This window comes from Sphaerodactylus townsendi, linkage group LG14 (genome assembly GCF_021028975.2).
Source record: "Sphaerodactylus townsendi isolate TG3544 linkage group LG14, MPM_Stown_v2.3, whole genome shotgun sequence".
In the NCBI taxonomy this organism is placed as follows: domain Eukaryota; kingdom Metazoa; phylum Chordata; class Lepidosauria; order Squamata; family Sphaerodactylidae; genus Sphaerodactylus; species Sphaerodactylus townsendi.
The window spans coordinates 34,970,815-34,986,948 of NC_059438.1; positions in this window are offsets into that span (position 1 = coordinate 34,970,815).

The window sequence follows — 16,134 nt, forward strand, 5'->3', positions numbered from 1 at the left end:
CCATGCAACGGTCACCTCCAGGCTGTGTGTAGCTTCGCTGCGCCCGGCCTTCCCTTGCGTTTGGTCCGAGGAGATTAAAACTGGTCCAACATGCGGCCTTACGCCTGCTCACAGGCGAGCCTTCCAGAACACATCCAACCTGTGTTGCGGCAGCTGCATTGGCTCCAGTTGAATTCCGAGATCATCTTCAAGGTGTGGGTTTTGACCTTTAAGGCTCTGCTGCTGACCTGGGACCCTCGGTACCTTGGGACCCGCATCACCCCATATGTTCTTCGGCCTCTGGTTCTGCAGAGGCCAACCTACTGGTGGTCCCGGCCCCTCTATGATGCGGCTGACTGGCCTCCACGCTTCGGGCCAAGGACCTTTCACGGCACTGGCCCGGCCTGGTGGAACACCCTTCCCCTCCATCTGTGTCAGACCCTCTCGCGGGGTTTCCAGGTGAGTTCCGCGGGAGCCTGTAAGACTGTCGTTATTTCACGAGACCTTTGGAGTGTCTAGCTGCTGATTGGTGCCACCTTCATTGCTCTGCGTAGGCGGTTCCATCAGGAGTCCCCTCATGTGAGGGCCTCCACCGCCCATGGGGGTGGGTTTTAAATTAGGGTGGACACCTCTTGTTGTGCTCTTATTTTTTATTCTGGTAGCATGTTACTATGTTATTGGGTTAAAGCTGTTTTATGAATTTTAAGTTATTTTATGATGGAGCCTGTGTATTTATATTTTTTGTGATTGCTCTATTGATGTTTGGATATCGTTGTCCACTTGAGTATGAGAGTGATGGTATATAAATTTAAGAAATAAATAAATAAAATAAATAAATTATTATTATTATTATTATTATTATTGTTGTTGTTGTTGTTGTTGTTGTTGTTGTTGTTGTTGTTTAGTTTTGCATACCGCCCTCCCTGGAGGGCTCTGGGTGGTGCACAACAGATTAATCTACACAATACAGCATAATTCCAACCATAAGAAAATACAACAATAAATATAAATATAGCTCTATCTGAGTTAAAACAATTAGAATCTTCATTAAAACACAGCGTTCCAACATCATCCTGCGCTGGACACTAAAACCCTCCCAAAAGGGGGAGCAATAGGTCCCCCAGATATTATGGAGACCTTCAAAGAGGGAACCACTAGAGGGGGGGGGGCGCACCACATGATATTGTCAGAATGTCTCCTACCAGACTGTTTCAGGCATGGGAGAAGTTTCCACTCGGGCGACCCTCTTGTCCACCAAGGCTATTCCCCAGCCTGGATTTAATGAGTTTTTGGTGCCTGACTGGAAAGACCACACCCAACCCAGTCACAGGGAGAAAGTCCATGAATTCTCTTCCTGGATTCACCCCAAATTACTGGACTTTACAGTTATTTCTTTGATATTCTTTTGCGCTGTTCTGCCAGCCAACATGGTGCAGTCTCACCCTTCTGCGGGCTCAGAAGATGGCCAACTCCCCTCCTCTCTTTCTGGAAGCGCCAAACCTTCTGTTTCCTTGGGACTTTTGGCAGCTCTGCCAGAAGACCCAATTCTCGAGCTCTCTGGATCACGGAAACAGACCTGCCTGGTGAGTGGTGGATTTGTTTCTTTACAAACATTGCTGACTGTGATGGATAACAAGCAGATGGGGACGGGGTTGTCCCCACTTTATCAAGCTGCAGGGGAAAGAGCGCAGGAGTGCAGCCCGGCTGCCGTGGTTGCAGACTACTTAAGAAGAAGAAGAAGAAGAAGAAGAAGAAGAAGAAGAAGAAGAAGAAGAAGAAGAAGAAGAAGAAGAAGAAGAAGAGAGAAGAAGAAGAAGAAGAAGAAGAAGAAGAGGAGGGAGGAGGAGGAGGGAGGAGGAGGGAGGAGGAGGAGGAGGAGGAGGGAGGAGGAGGAGGAGGAGTTTGGTTATATCCCCCCTTTCTCTCCTGTAGGAGACTCAAAGGGCTTACAATCTCCTTGCCACCTCACAACAAACACCCTGTGAGGTAGGTGGAGACTGAGAGAGCTCCAGAAGCTGTATTGTGGTCACCCAGCTGGCGTGTGTGGGAGTGTACAGGCTAATCTGAATTCCCCAGATAAGCCTCCACAGCTCAGGCGGCAGAGCTGGGAATCAAACCCGGTTCCTCCAGATTAGATACACGAGCTCTTAACCTCCTACACCACTGCTGCTACTTAACTAGAACAGACTGGACGTTTTACAATAGTTTCTTTACTGGGCAGAATGGGAAAATACTGCCAAGGGGAAACCTCTTCCCTCTTCAACAGCTAGGGTTGCCATGGACTGTCCAGTTCAAAACTGAACACCTGGCAACCCTAGCTGTGGAAGAGGGAAGAGGTTTCCCCTTGGCATTGTACTTAATTTCCCCAGATTGGTCAAGATTCTGGCTCATTCCGCACATGCAGAATAATGCACTTTCAAACTGCTTTCCGTGCTCTTTGAAGCTGTGCGGAATAGCAAAATCCACTTGCAAACAGTTGTGAAAGTGGTTTAAAAATGTATTATTTTGCATGTGCAGAAGGGGCCTCTGTGTGACTGTCCCAAATACAAGTTAGAGAGTCCACACGTGTGTAGGGGTACATGACGTACATCATGTGAGAGAAAGCATAGTGCAGTGGGTAGGAGCATTGGACTCTAATCCTGAGAACCGGGTTTGATTCCCCACTCCTCCACCTGAGTGGTTGACTCTAATCTGGTCAACCAGGTTTGTTTGCCCACTCCTACACAGGAAGCTTGCTGGGTGACCTTGGGCCAGTCACAATTCTTTCCAAACTCTCTCAACCCCACCTTCCTCACAAGGTGTCTATTGTAGAGAGGGAAGGAGTTTGTAACCACTTTAAGACTCCTTATGGTTGAGAAAAGTGGATTTGTAACTCTTCTTCTAAATATTGGGCATATCTGGTTAATACAGAAGAGATTTGCCCAGTAATGGAAGCATCATGTTGAGTACAGTAAATCAATCCTGCCAAGAAATAAATTGCAAAAAAGTCAATTTAACACGTATTCAAATAGATTCTATTCACATTCATGTTGCAGTTGATAGCAAGATGGAAGCCTGATCTGAAGAGTACATTTCCCTAGCCCAAATGGCCAGCTATTCAGGCATCATATGAGTGCAAGTATGAAATATCTGTTTCTACAAGAAAGACCTGCAGAAACGTCTGTCTCCATTGTCCAATGTCCAGGCAATCTGAGTTGTTCACTCCAACTAACTGGCTGCTTCTTCCATGCTTGGATAGGCAACGGAAGGAGCAGGTTTGGCAAAAACAAGGAGAAAGAAGTCCGATTGTATCTCGAGGCTAGAAACAACAGCGCTGAGGGAGCAGGGCTCCAGGGGCAGGTCAGCGGGGCTAGGGGGATGACAGAAAGGGCTTGTTCGACGACAGCTGGTCCCCAGCCAATGGGTGTGCAGGACCCGTGACATTCCACCCTGTCCCCGCCCACCTTCCCCCAACCCAAGAGCCTCCCCCGCTCCAAACGATATGGGCTGCTCTCCTGGAGGGAGGGGGGGGCGGTCCCCTGCCCTCCCTCCCCCTTCTTGAGCCCATTTTATTTTAATTTAAATGGGCTTTATTGCTAGTAATAACTATGTGTTCTCGTGCTCTCTCCTCCCATAGGAACCACTCCGGTAACAAAATTCCTCAGGAAGTGGGGAATGCCAAACAAGGTACGCATTAAGACTTACAATGATTGTATGAAGTCAGACTTAATTTCATCAGACATGCGTTACTGGGCCAATTTTGATTTTATATATGGTCTGGAATTTTGTGAGAATTTTTGGGGAGGGACAGTGAGGCTTTGCCACCCACGAGCACTTCAGAATTCAGATCCTTCCCTTGTGCAAGAGAGTGTTTGCTTGCTTTTTTCTACTGATTTGGCTTACACCCAGGCCAGCTCTCTCACCTGCAAGTTTCCTCTCTCTCTCTCTCTCTCTTTCTCTCTCTCTCTCTCTCTCTCTTTTTCTCAGGGTTGTCAACCTCAGGTAGGGAAAATCCTAGACATTTTAGAGGTGAAGTTTGGGGAGGGGTTTGGGGAGAGAAAGGACCTCAGCATGGTATAGTGCAGGGGTAGGGAACCTGCGGCTCTCCAGATGTTCAGGAACTACAATTCCCATCAGCCCCTACCAGCATGGCCAATTGGCCATGCTGACAGAGGCTGATGGGAATTGTAGTTCCTGAACATCTGAAGAGCCGCAGGTTCCCTACCCCTGGTATAGTGCCATAGCATTCACATCCAAAGTAGTCATTTTCTTAAAAAAAAACAAACCCCAACCTGATGGGTGACTTCCGGGTCCCATCTGGAAGCTGGCAACCTTGTCTTTCTCACCCTAGCTCCATGGTGGCAAATTTTTGGCACTCCAGATGTTGTGGACTACAATTCCCATCAGCCCCTGCCAGCATGGCCAATGGCCAGGGGCTGACGGGAATTGTAGTCCATAACATCTGGAGTGCCAAAGGTTCACCACCTCTGCGCCTAGCTCAAGGCACCATAGCCAAAAAACTATAAGGGTTTGCATCAGCCCAGAGTTCTACCTAAGTGGCTTCAAAGGATGCTTGGCTTTGTTTCTCATATGGTGGCTATACACTAACTTGCCTTACTGTGCCAAATTGTGTGTTGCCAGTGAGCCAGGAGGAAGAAACTCTGCAGTCCTCCAAACCTCTGTCCCCGTGCTCAGAAGCTTCTCTGATGAGCAGCAAACACGATAGGAAATTAGTTTCCTTAAGGTTTGTTTGCCTTCTCGGCTGCCATTTTCCTATATCTTGAGCAAGCTTGAAAAAACAGAACAGGAAACTAGCGGGTATCCCAAAAAGGGTGCTAAGTTATGGTCAGCTGAGCTGAAATTCAGGGCTGCCTTGAAATGTTTCACACTGGTAGGTTTAGGGTTGCCCGCCTCCAGGAGGGAAACGGGGGTTCTCCCAGAATTAGAATTTATCTCAAAACTATAGAGTTCAGTTTCCCTGGAAGAAAGGATGGCTTTGGAGGGTGGACTCTATGGTAGGGTCCTCCAACATGGCACCTATGGGTACCCTGGGGACCCATCATTACTTCCCCATATGCCTATAAAGCTTTTGAGAAAGAAAGCTTAGAAAGTTACATTTTATTATGGGTGCGATAGCTGGTTGCTCTGGAAAATGTGGACGAAAAGTACCTGGCACCATCATCCTCGTATGAAGCTGCAGAGCTTTCTCATCAAAGATTTCGTCTATCAAAAGCAACAGCTGGAAGTCCATCAAGTGCTGTCTTTACCAATAATCTCCTCGGCGCAGCCAAGCGAAAACGCTTGTGCTACCTTCAAACTGCCCGTATTGGCAGTAATGCTCGAGTTCAAGGCATTAAGTGGTTTTTCCTGAGACACTGGCAGACGAGATTGCAGCGTTCCTAATGACCCAGCAAAATGTCACACCACTTAACCCTATATATACCCAAACTCTGACTGTACCCGACCGATTTTAAACTGATCAGCAACACTCGTAAGTAGTGCATGGATTTCCTATGACCTTCATACAGTGGTGTAGCGCCAACGGGAAGGGGGGCATGATGCCCCGGGCGGAAACGTGGCGGAGGCATGGCCAGGCTGTGGAGGGGACATAGTGGGGCATTCCAGGAGTGTTCCGGGGTGGGTGCTGCCGCAGCAGAGGCAGAGGGCGTGTGTAACCTCTACCTGTGGATTCTGTGGGGCAGAACTTGGAATGAGTTTGCAACAACAAATTTTAAAAACAAAATGGTTTACTTTCTTAACATATAACATATAACATCAACATTTAACGTCACACTTCAAGGCCCTGTTCAGGTTGCATTTTCAAGTCCTTATATTTACAGTCCACCGATACTGCCAAGTCCAATTCTTCTTTGCAAGTGGGTTGGCACCTGAAGACTCCAAGGGCTTGATGAACAGGATTCAACATGATGAAGGTTTCCAGGAGAACTCTCGCCCATTACAAACATTAAAAACCCTGAAACAATAAACTCCAACATTTACAACATAGCAAAAATAAACTACCACCTTCCCAGTAGTTCCCAACAACATTGCAGTTACCTTAACAAGGTGTTAAGGGCTTATACAAACCAAGGTCCGAGTCTGGTAGCCTTGTCTCCTCCAAACTACATGAGCTCTGCAGCCTTCTGCTGCTTTGAGTCTCCACCCCTTTTCTGGGTCAACCCATTCTGAGCATGGGGGTTACACATGCACACGCCCGGGGCACAGTTTCTCCTCACTCCGCCTCTGCCTCCATATGACTGTGTAACTCAGCAGGATCCTGGCTACATAGACCCTTCTTCTAAAACTAATTTCAGCTTCCCACGGACAAGCAAGTCAATGGCTATAGAAGCACTTGGCTGTTTTACAATACTCATAGGAGAGCTATTACAGCCTACTGGTAGGCTTGCCAACTTTGGGTTGGAAATTACCTGGAGATTTGGGTGGGGGAGCCCAAGGAAGGTGGGGCTTGAGCAGGGGAGGGACTTCAGTGGGTTAGAATAGCCACCTCCTAAAGTGGCTATTTTCTCCAGAGGAACATCTCCACCGCCTGGGGACCAATTGAAATCCCTGGAGATCTCCAGTTACCACCTGGAGGCTAGCAACCATAGCCTACCAGCTAAAAGACAAGGGCTGCATTTCCATGCAGCGCTGGGCCTTATTCCTGAGTAAACAGACATGAGCTTATTGCAGCACAGATGGCCAGAGGTGGGATCCAGTAGGTTCTCACAGGTTCCCGAGAGTAGGTTACTAATTATTTGTGTGTGCCGAGAGGGGGTTACTAATTGGTGATTTTGCCACGTGATTTTTGCCTTAGTTACGCCCCTCCTCTCAGCAGTAGCGCGCAGAACTTGAAGCAGTCTAGCAGGAGGTGCACCGGCATGCGTGGCAGCCTGCGCCTGCGTGCATTCATTTCCCACCCAAGGACCGGCGCAGCGGCTGCGTCCTTGCCACAGCCCCGCCCAGGAATGCCCCACCCTCGGAATGCCCGGCCACGCCCCTGTCGTGCCCCGCCCCGCCCCATTGGCGCTACGCCACTGTTTGAATCCCACCACCATGGGAACCTGTTACTAAAATTTTTGGATACCACGACTGCAGATGCCCACTTTCTCTGGAGTAAACCCATTGGACACAGTGGAACCTCGTTTGAGTAAACACAAGAAAGTGCCCCGCTGCACTGTGTGTACCTATACATTTCTGGGCTGAATCCCTGCCATGAATTCTTTACATGGCCGCAGACAGCCTGTTCTTTTCAGTCTCCCCACTTGCAGTTGTGGAGTAATAACATAGTTGCCAACTCCCAGGTGTGGCCTGGAGACCTCCAGGAGTCACAGTTCAACCACAGATGACAGAGGTCATTTCCCTTGAAGAGAATGGCTGATTTGGAGGGAGGACACTGCTGAGGAACCTCCCCTCCCCAAACCCCACCCTCCCGGGTGCTTCCTCGAAAATCACCAGGCATTTTCCCACCCAGAGCTGGAAACTCTAAATATGGACCTATTATATAAGGTAGCAACATGGGATTACTTGGAGGCTGCATGTGAAGCTATCTGAGAGCTCTAAAGTGCTGTACGCTTGTTGGTCAATTACACAGAAGGTGCCTGCTGCGTGATGGGGCTCAGTGTAAGATTTCTTGTATGGACCTGTTTTCTCAAGCCCCACTTTCACTTTCCGTTCTCTTCATGGCAAGCAAGACCCGTTTTAGCACAACTTTTAATTTGCTTCGCCACCAGAGCAGGGAGATTTGCCAGTGAGCGCAGCTTTGCCTCGGAGATCTTCCCTCCACCCACAGTCAGCCTTCCCTCTTTCTCATGCTACTTTGCTTGCCTACCTCCTTACCCCTCTTCCATGTTGGCAGCTGCTTCAAGTAACAGAAAATAAGCTCACTCACACAACACCGACCTCTAATTCTCTTGATATTTTGAGATACTGATAGAAAGAGAGCTTGGAAATAATAAGCCTCTGTCTTCCGGTGGTAGCAGCACCAGCAGCAGGAAGTGTTGTATGGAGCAGAGCTGTAGCAAGAGGGAATTGCGCCCGGGGCACGTGTGTGCCCTGCGCCCCCCCTGTGCCCCCTGCCCCATTCCAGAATGCCTCCGGAATGCCCTCACCACACCCCCGCCATGCCTCTGCACCGGTACATGCCTGGGGCAAGACTCCTCCCCTGCCCCCTGGGCTCTACACCACTGGTACAGAGGGGAGCGGGAGAGAATATGTGCTCTAAGGTGGTCCCTTTCTTTAGCAGCCTGTGGTCCAAGGAATTGCTTTGTCTCTTTCATCTGGAGGGGGAAGGATTACTTTGGGAACAGTAATATTAACATAAGTGCAGCTTAAACACTCAGCCAGCCTTGACTACCAAGTGTAATGAGATCTGTGCCTTTAAAAATCATTTAATTTGCAGAGTTAAGAGAACCAGGCCTGGAGGGCTCTTCGTAGCAAAATGCTGGGGAAAAGAGGGAGTGTCTCCTCATGTGTAAACAGAGAATTATGAGGAGAACCCTCTGCAAGTCCATTACACAGTGAAGAGTCCTAAGGTAAATATTCTATGCTTAATGGGCCATTAAGTATTATTCCAAACCAATTAAACAACTCCAGACAACAATTGTAATATATTTTTGCTGATTTATTTTGATTTAGAAGAAGAAGAAGAAGAAGAAGAAGAAGAAGAAGAAGAGGAGGAGGAGGAGGAGGAGGAGGAGGAGGAGGAGGAGTTTTGGATTTATATCCCCCCTTTCTCTCCTGCAGGAGACTCAAAGGGGCTTACAATCTCCTTGCCCTTCCCCCCTCACAACAAACACCCTGTGAGGTAGGTGGGGCTGAGAGAGCTCCGAGAAACTGTGACTAGCCCAAGGTCACCCAGCTGGCGTGTGTGGGAGTGCACAGGCTAATCTGAATTCCCCAGATAAGCCTCCACAGTTCAGGCGGCAGAGCTGGGAATCAAACCCGGTTTAAAAAGGGCTTAGGCCAATTATTTTTCCAGTCTTGCCACCCCCCACTCTGAAATGTCAGGCTCCTGGCCTGCTGCCTGTCTTTTATCCAAATGATTCAAAACACGATAAAAACTATTGACATATGCTCTGCTGGAATTCTTTTGAACTCTCAGAGTGCATGTCCTGCTTGTGCCAGAAAGAAGGGTTGCAGCAGGAATGTCCTGATTCATCGCTTAGCGGCTGAGTCACACTCTCCCTCCCCCCTCAGCTCAATGCCAGGACGTAGCTGCTTCTTGTGCTTGTCCCGCTGTGTGTTGTTAGGAAGTCAATGGTCTTGGAGATGTTCATTGACAACTGTGGCGCCTGAGGGGGTGGCAGAGGGCTGCGCGCGGGAAACCTGCCGTTTTGCCTTCTCAACGCCGAGCTAGTAAGATGCTCTGTGCCGCCTGTGGCTCGCTGGCAGAGAGGCCTGCCTGCCGTCAACTTTCTGCCTTCGTCATCCTGCCTGGGAGCGCTGGCAGCCACTAACGCTGCCTGCAAATGAGGAGCGCTGGCCAGTGACCAGCACCGGCTTCTTGCTGCAGAAGAACAGCAGGAACTGACTGCAGAGATCCTTGCAGGTTTTTTGGTCAAAGCTGCTGCTGATTGCTCAGCCTTCCCGGGAACCGCTGTGCCGAATCTTGGACCGAGTTTTGGAGTCTAGTGCATTGATTGGCAGCTAAAGTTGCCAACTTCTATGTAAAAGCTAGCAGTATTTCCCAACCTTTTCGACGTCACATTACCCTTGACCTCACTCTTCATATCTCACGGTACCCCTGCCATCCCCCCCACCTTCCCCTCCCATTGTCCCTGCTTGCCACACACCCCCACTTTCCCCTCCCAGGAAGAAGAGAAGCACTGGGGGCGGGAAGTGACTGCTGACCTTGCGGCAGGCCCTGCTCCATGGGCCGGCTCCATGCCCTTGCTGGTGCCGGCGGGAGACACCACAAAAGTGAGGAGGGGCGGTAGCATTGCCACGGTACCACTGAGACATGCTCATGGCACCCCAGGGTACCACGGAACCCTGGTTGGGAATCGCTGAGCTCGAGGACCTCCCACTGTGACTAGAGATCTCCAGGTAACCAAGTTCATTTGGGGACAATGTCCACTTTGGAAGGTGGACTCTATAGCATTATATCCTATGGAAGTCCCTCCCCTCCCCAAACTCCACCCTTCTCGGGCTTCACCTCCAAAACATCCAGGTATTTTTAATCCAGAGCTGGGACCCCTCTTCTCAAATCACACCTCTGCCAGGAAGTCCATGCAGACACTGAATGGACCTCATGCAAGGAGGCCTGTGACTGCCCCACCCTGCAGGCAGCATGCCAGCCCAGCTGGAGACACACACACACACACACACACACACACACACACACCCTGGCTGTGACTGGGAAAGCCTGTCAGCTCTTGCCAAGTGATAGGAACACTGGAATGGGCCACCAAGAAATGCAAGCAACAGTCCCAGCCCGTGGTGGGATCCAAAAATTTTAGTAACAGGTTCCCATGGTGGTGGGATTCAAACTGTGGCGTAGCGCCAATGGGGCTGGACGGGGCACAACGGGGGCGTGGCCGGGCATTCCAGGGGTGGGGCATTCCTGGGCGGGGGGCTGTGGCAAGGACGCAGTCGCTGCGCCGGTCCTTGGGCGGGAAACGAATGCACGCAGGCGCTGGCTGCCACGCACCTCCTGCTAGACTGCTTCAAGTTCTGTGCGCTACTGCTGAGAGGAGGGGCGTAACTAAGGCAAAAATCATGTGGCAAAATCACTAGGTGTGAGGCAGCCTAGAGCATCACCCAAAAGTAACATCATGTCTTCCTCAAACACTGTCCTCCTCAGGCAAATCACACACACACACACACACACACACACACACCCCAAATCCCCCAGCATTTTCAGGGGCAGTATTGGGAGCACTCGTAGTAGGACTGGGGAAGGATTGTGGGGAAATGGACTGGGTTCCAGTGATGGGATTTGGGATTTAACCCTTGCACTGGGAGGGGGGAGGGCGGGGAAGAGGGTGGTTTGCCAAAGGCCTGATCTATGCATCAAGGCTCTACCTCCATGGCCCACTTGAGACCCAAAACCATCACCGAATGTGGCTGTCTCCACTGAGAATTATGGCCAGCTACCAGGCAGCTTTGTCAGAAATGCTGCCCCTCACCTGTGGACTTGCTCTGGAACCAAGAGATGTAGCTGGGCCAAACTGTGCCCAATGTGCAGTCTATATTTTCTGCCTCTCCATGGTCCCCCTGGGGTGCCCCCCACGGCGCCCCCTTCCTCCCTTTTTCCCTTCCCACACTTACCTTAGTTCCTTTCCTTTTCCTAGAACTTTTCAGGCTGAAAAAAAGGTCTATTCGCAGTTCAGTTTTAAAAACAGCCTGATGGGAACAATCCTTCCCAGGATACCTTGTGAGCCCCAAGGTCTCCTGGGAACTGTAGTTCCTCAGGCCATTGTAAGCCTGTACTGTGAACAGGCCTTTTTTTGAGCCTGAAAAAGTTCTAGGGAAAGGAAAGGAACTAAGGTAAGTGTGGGAAGGGGGTGGGGGTGCCACAAGGGGGTGCCATGGGGGGAGGGGAAGGGGGAGAGGCCTGGGGTGATTTTCTGTGCCCCCAGGCATGCACCCGGTGTACAGCGCACTCCCTGTCCCCTTGTAGCTTCGCCACTGCTGGAACCCCTTGGACTGACACATCATCATAGGTCTTGTGTGTTAAATTTCAGAGTCACGATGCCATCTGTGCTGCCCTTGAGACCACTGGGGGAAGAGCAGGATGAAAATAAGCAGCAGACAGGCTGTAGCATTTCAGTGTCGAAGAAGACTGGCTGAGTTTTCTTTCCAGCTGAGGGATGCCCGCTTTAGGTTGAGAAATCCCTGGAGATTTGCAGGTGAAGCCTAGAGAGGCCAGGGTTGGAGAGGGCTGGGACTATCGCATGGTACACAGCAATAGAATCCGCCCTTCAGAGCTGCCGTTTTTTCCAGAGGAACTGGATATCAGCTGTAATTCTGGGAGCTCACCAGGCCCCAGGGGCATAGCTTTATAAAATGGTGTTCGGGGTTTCTGCCAGGCCCCACATCCCATGCACACACACAGCTGCACCCCAGCCCTGAACTCCACATGGAGTTTGGGGGCAGGGCGCAGTTGCATGCCAGACAGTGAGACTCGTGAGATGTAAAGTTTTGGGGTGGGGCTCGTTCCACTGGCCAGGGGGGCATGCTTGCAAGGGGAGGTGTGACCCTCCAATGCACCCCCAGGAAGTGGAAACCGGGACTTCTGTCCCCCTCATGCCCCCCTCGCTACACTACTGCCAGGCCCCACCTGTATCCTGGCAACCCTATGCAGCCCTTTGCCAATTCTGGATTGTGAAATATCTGGAGATTTTCTGGGTAGAGCCTGAGGACAGCAGGGTTTGGAGAGGGAAGGGATTTCAGTAGGGCATAATGCCATAGAGTCGACTTTCCCGAGCAGAAATTTTCTCCAGGAAAACTGATCTCTGTCACCTGGGGATCAGGAATATTATCAGAGGTGGGATCCAGCAGGTTCTCACCAGTTCCCGAGAGTGGGTTACTAATTATTTGTGTGTGCCGAGAGGGGGTTACGAATTGGGTCTGTTTTTCCGTTAGAAATTCCATTAGGTCCAAAAATCATCAAGTCCTGTTGTTTCCTATGTGGGTGGTTAGCGAAGGAAGAAAACAGGATAATTCTCCCTGTTGGGCTGGTTTTAGAAATAGGGTAAAGTTCCTTGTTTAAGGAAAGTATCCTTCTTTTGATTTCTAGAAACAAAATTCAGTATTTGAAAGTATTAAGTATTTGACAGGCAGTCAGTTAGAGGAGAAGTAGTTGTTTCTGTTGGCAGTAGACGATAGGACTTGCTACATTGAGTTTAAATTATGGACAGAAAGATACCAGCTGGAAATTAGGAACTTTTTTTTACAGGAAGAGTTTTTTACAGTAACAGAGAAATTATTAATGCCCCATGCCCCCGTTGTGCCCCACCCAGCCCCATTGGTGCTATGCCACTGTTTGAATCCCACCACCATGGGAATATGTTACTAAAATTTTTGGATCCCACCACTGAATATTATGAAAACTCTGGTTTGTTCCTTAGAGCAAAAAGTAGATGAAGGGGCTGCCCCCTCATTGTCTTTCAGGACATGACTGTCTGGATGAAGAGAGAAATCATGAAATGAGTAGCAATTGCCTTCCTGGTTCCCGCACCTGTTTTGGCACACGTTTGAGCCACCTTGTAAGACTTGACTCGGAACCCGCCAGGTTCCACGCTGTCCCATTGGCTCCCCCACCCCCTCCAGCCTCAGAAGGTCGAAGACTTGCTGGCGCCAGCAGAAAACCCACCAGTTACCTACAGACCATCCAGGCACCTGAAGTTCAGAGCTTAACTCCAGCCAAGAGTTTGCAGAGACTGGCGGATGGGGCCGCACAGCTGTGCATTCCATGCCAAGTTTCTCGGAGCCAAGAGAGCTCGGCTATTACACGTACGGCAACAGGCAGCCGGTTGGCTACTGCTAAGAGGGAGCAGGAGGCATTTGCGAAGCACGGCTGGCTCCAGGGGTTGAGGGAGAGAGCCAAGCAGTCGAAGCCTCTCTGAAATGTGCTTATATATTATATAGACATTTAAATTAGGTACCTGTGCAAATCAGCAGGTCATTAATCACCCACTCGTTTAATTGGTTTCTCTGCCAAATTGGTTACAGATAAATAATTAAAGCTAAAAAGTAGGTTTGGATGCATTTCACTGGGAAACAGGGTCAGCGGCTGTGAGGAAAGTCTTTTAACTCTTCCCTGGCCGGGGCAGAGCTGGGGAACAAGTGCAAGGAAGGGAAGAGGCACAGCATGGTCACGCCACCAGAATGGGGGGGGGAGGGGGAGGAAGAGGAGAAGCAGTGAGATGAGCTCAGAGTAGGGATGGGAGACAGGAGGGGGCCAAGATTGCTCTTCCGTCCGGCCACATCCGCAGCTCCTTCCTTGGCACTCCATTAAAACCAAGGGAGGTGTGCCTGGGAAAACGCCAGAGTGCCTGATTATGAAGCACGCATCACCGAGGGCAGCTCGGCCATTTTTCATCAACAGGCGAGGCCTGCTCGTGTAGATTTTTCAGTGCGCTTGGCTGCTAATCATGCATAATAATCGCATTTGCAAGAACACAAATGTCACTTGGCTGAGTGCTTTTATTTACTGCCCTGTAAACATGCCCCGGGGAATCTGGGGCCTATAAAATATTGACAGGGCCCTCTTTTCTAATGCCATCTTCAGCGCTCCGGCTCTCAATATATAATGAGACCACTTCATGGCACCTGGGTCCACACGTGCCCTGCAGTCTGCCTGGGAAAGGAGGAACAGATTGTGGGAAGAGAAAGCAGGAGGCCGTAGACGTTGGAAGTGTGGGATCTCCTGCGCTGGTGCGCTTGGCTTCTGGAATGCTGCAACGGAGTGGGATCACGGAGGCCTGTTTTTCTTCAGACTACAAGCTTCCCCTACAGCCGTCAGTTTGCAAGACTTGAGCAAGTCCATTAACGATGGGATGTTTTGGATGACATCCGTTCATAGCATCACCAGAAGCGAGTTGATGGCACTCAACACACGTAGAACACAAGTCTCACCCACGCAAGACGTTGGGCTCAATGGACTGTGGATCCCGAGAATCTTTTCGCCCACCACGTTCTGATAGGCTACAGATATTTGCGTGTAAGAGAAACTGAACTGTGTGAATGGAACCAATGAATCGAGAGACGCATAATGCAGACTATTGTCTAGGGTTGCTACTGCCGCCCTAGCCACCAGCGGGGAGGGAGAGGGGGGGTTGCCAACTTCAGGTAGGGATGCCAGCTTTCAGGTGGGACTTGGGATCTCTTGGAATTACAGCTCATCTCCAGATTACAGAGATCAGTTTCCCTGGAGAAAATGGATGCGGGGGGGGGGGAGGGTTCTGACACTGGACCTTCCTGACATCCCTTTAAAACATTCCTCATGCCTCTTTGCAGTTCCGGGACTTTCTCATTCACCACTCCCCCTCCTCTGTTTTAGGAGCATTTCTGGGGGTTGGGGGTTAAGGGTTGGGGGGGAGGCCTTAATCCAGTGGTGGGATCCAAAAATTTTAGTGTAGGGTTACATGGTGGTGAGATTCAAACAGTAGTAAGCGCCAATGGGGATAGGCCGGCGAGAACTGCGGGGGGGCGCGGCCGAACATTCCAGGGGCGAGGCATTACTGAAGCGGGGCTGTGGCAAGGACACAGCCACTGCGCTGGTCCTTGGGCAGGAAACGAATGCACGCAGGCGCTGGCTGCCACGCACCTCCTGCTAGACTGCTTCAAGTTCTGCGCGCTACTGCTGAGGAGCGGAGGAGGGGCGTAACTAAGGCAAAAATCACGTGGCAAAATCGCCAATTAGTAGCCCCCTCTCGGCACACACAAATAATTAGTGACCTACTCTCAGGAACCTGTGAGAACCTGCTGGATCCCACCTCTGCCTTAATCTTCTAAACATTGAGTATACAGAGGCAGCATGAATCTTTGAAGCATGGAAGGATTGATGAATCAATCCTTAAACACACACACAAACACAAAATGGCAGCCAGGAATTGTTTCGAAGCAATGAGTGCGACCATACATCATGGTAAAAGGGGGGGGGGCTGTTGAACATGTTTTGCAAATGTTTTCGGTGATATGTGCAGAAATGGCCTCTGAGTCAAGAGTGAGAAAGGGGGGTTATAAATGATTATGATAATGCTGATGATAAACAAGTCTGCAGTATTTTCAGATGGTATTAGGACTCTCTTCATTTCTAAGTAGACCTAGTACTGCTGTTTTGTAAGAGCAAAACCAAGGAAGGTAGGTATAGTCTCTCTTAAGCAACCCAAACATTTCAAAATGATTATACTTGGACTATAATAGCAACCTTAAATATAGCGCAACAAGTGCTCTGGTCATTTAATATCTCAGTGCAAGGAAGAGCAATGTAAACAAAGAAACAATTTATACAGTTGAATGACGTAAACATGAGAGTAAACCATTGATCATAGGAGTCTCTCTCTCAAACATAGTTCAGCAAGCCACCTGGCTCCATTTTGGCCTGTTTCATGGCGTTATTAAGTCCACTTTTCCCAGAAAAGTTTTACTTGCTTGAATTCTTATAGGATCGCTATTATCCTAAATATATTTCATGTTCATGATAAACGTATATTCTTAGCCTTGTGCTGA